Raw genomic sequence first — 2,606 nt, 5'->3', positions numbered from 1 at the left:
CGCCCGACCGGGGGCAAAGGCCAGAGGGCACGGCGACGGCAAAGCCGGAGCCCCAAACACTTCCGGTTGAGGGCAGGTCGGGCCACTGCTGTGCTGAGTCCACCCCCGGAAGTGAGTTGGCCGCTAGAGGTGAAGCTCAGCGTGATCCTGGCAGGCCTTTGCTGCGTGTCTCAGTGGCTCCTGGGTCATGCAACCGGAGTCTGCGGCTGGTTACGTTCAGCTCTAGGTGGTAACAGGTTAAAGTAATTTAGCGTATTAAAAATGCCAGGAATCCCGCTTAAATGAGGAAGAAAGTGCAATATTCAAGTGCAAGTGGAGTATGGAAAGAGGGAAAGGCGATTTGTGCAAAAACAAGTCCAACCTACTCTGCCAACATTCGAGAAGGCTTCCAGGTTGGGCGGGGTCCGTTTGTACCTTGTCAGTTCTGTTTCCTAAAAAAACGAGCCATTGAAAATGGGTCTTGGTGCCAGTTACACCAAGGTTTCGAGAACACCTTTTTGAAGAATCAGCTTTTTGGCAGATCTTCATAAGGTAGATTTCACTCCCTTTAGTTCATATGTGTTTAGTGCTTCTCAGAAGGCAGGAAAATTTCTGGAATTTCTGTCAAGTGTTTGATAGTCCAGCAATAATTTCCCGTCACTACCTCTGCTAACATACGCTTTGAAGTATAGTTTTTATTAAAATGAATGCATTTTAAATATTCTCAATATTTGTGTAATTTCATTACGTTAAGAAGCATACTCCCTTACTCACTGCCAATCCCGTCACCTCCTTTATTCCTTTCTAGTTGTAAATCATAATTGCCACACTGTAGTAGTAGTAGTGTGGTAGTGTACAGTAAGTAGACTTATGGAGTTTGATAGCTGGAAATTCTACACATAAGCCCCCAAGAAGTGACTAGAGTGATCAGCTGAATTAGTGACAGCTCCATGAAAACTACTCTGGGAGACAAGATTTGATTCGGCATCCATCGTAGCACTCACTACACTGCATCATAATTTCCTATTTGTTAATCTGTCTCAATAAACTATCCTTGAGGTCAGAGACCAAATATATTCATCTTTGTACCTCCAGGACCTAGAACCGTAGTAGGTGCTCAGTAGGTATTTGTTGAATGAATAATTCAGATCCCCTGACTTCTGGCTCTGGGTTGCTGCTTATCCCATGTTAGGTAGAGGTGGGCACCAAGATAAGGTACCAAGACCTGAAAGCCCAAGAAAATGCCTGTACAGTCTGTTTCTAACCTATATGTAGAAAGAGCTAAATGCTTAAGATGACCCCAGAATTATTCTGGGATGAGGGAGGACTTGAAATGGGTAGGAGAGTTTGGGTAGGTGTTGGGAAGATACTGATGAAATCCTTTATATACAGCTCAAATGCCCCAGGATTTATTAACCTGTAGATGAGGTTATATTAACAGGCAAATTTTAAACTCCGTAACTTGTTTCTCCTTTGGGTAACTGAAGACTAATTTGTAAAGTTCCTTTTGCTACCTAATACCTTAAAAAAAGTCCCCAGTCCTTTGGCTGCTGCTCACACTGTTGCTGGTCTTCCATCTGAGCCCTCCCACATTTCCTACTTTCCCAATCCCTTAGGGCTTACCTTCTTTTACCATGAGGGAAATACTCACCCTCCTCTGTAGTCTACTTTCTTTTTCTTTTCTTTTTTTTGGATACAGTCTTAGCTCTTTTGCCCAGGCTGGAGGGCAGTGGCATGATCTTGGCTCACCACAACCTCTGCCTCCTAAGTTAAAGCAATTCTTGTGTCTCAGCCTCCCTAGTAGCTGGGATTATAGGCATGTGCCACCACCCCCAGCTAATTTTTATATTTTTAGTACAGATGGTATTTCACCGTGTTGGCCAGGCTGATCTTAAACTCCTGGCCTCACGTGATCTGGCTGCCTAAGCCTTCCAATGTGCTGGGATTACAGGTGTGAGGCACTGTGCCCAGCCCTGTAGTCTGTTCTTTTTGAAGGTTCTCAGATCAACACAGTCTAATCCAAGAGTGTCCAATCTTTTGTCTTCCCTAGGCCACATTGGAAAATGGAAATTATCTTGGGCCACACATAAAACTAAATGTAACTAATGAGCTAAAAAAAAAAGTTCATGCATACATCTCATGTTTTAAGAATGTTTGCAAATTTGTGTTGGGCCACATTCAACGCTTTCCTTGGCCACCTGCAGCTCGTAAGCCATGGGTTGGACAAGCTTGGTCTAAGGCAGAAGGTGTTACGGGGTTTAATGGACTGTTTCACACATGGTTGGCTTATCCCCAGGACTTGTGTTTGCCAGTAGGGAAGGATTTCAGTGCAATCACCATACTGCTTGGAACACCATTCTTCTACCTTTAGCCCTTGTCGCTGAATTCTGTTTATAGAACCCAATAGTTTCTTCCCTCATAGTGAATTTTTTCCCCAGGGGTTAGCAGGTTCCCTTTCCTGCCAGGTTCACCAAGTACTGCCCTTGCTACGTATTTTACATTTTGTTACATTACATACATTTCCCACAGGTAGAGAGAATGAATTTTGAGGACTCCAAAGACCATTTCATTTACTCATCCTTTGTGGTGTAAATTAATTTTTACCTCCACAAAGTTTCCCATCTGCT

This window comes from Aotus nancymaae, unplaced genomic scaffold, assembly GCF_030222135.1.
Source record: "Aotus nancymaae isolate 86718 unplaced genomic scaffold, 86718_ANA_hifiasm-v0.15.2.pri h1tg000011l, whole genome shotgun sequence".
Classification (NCBI taxonomy): domain Eukaryota; kingdom Metazoa; phylum Chordata; class Mammalia; order Primates; family Aotidae; genus Aotus; species Aotus nancymaae.
This window is presented reverse-complemented; position numbering follows the sequence as displayed.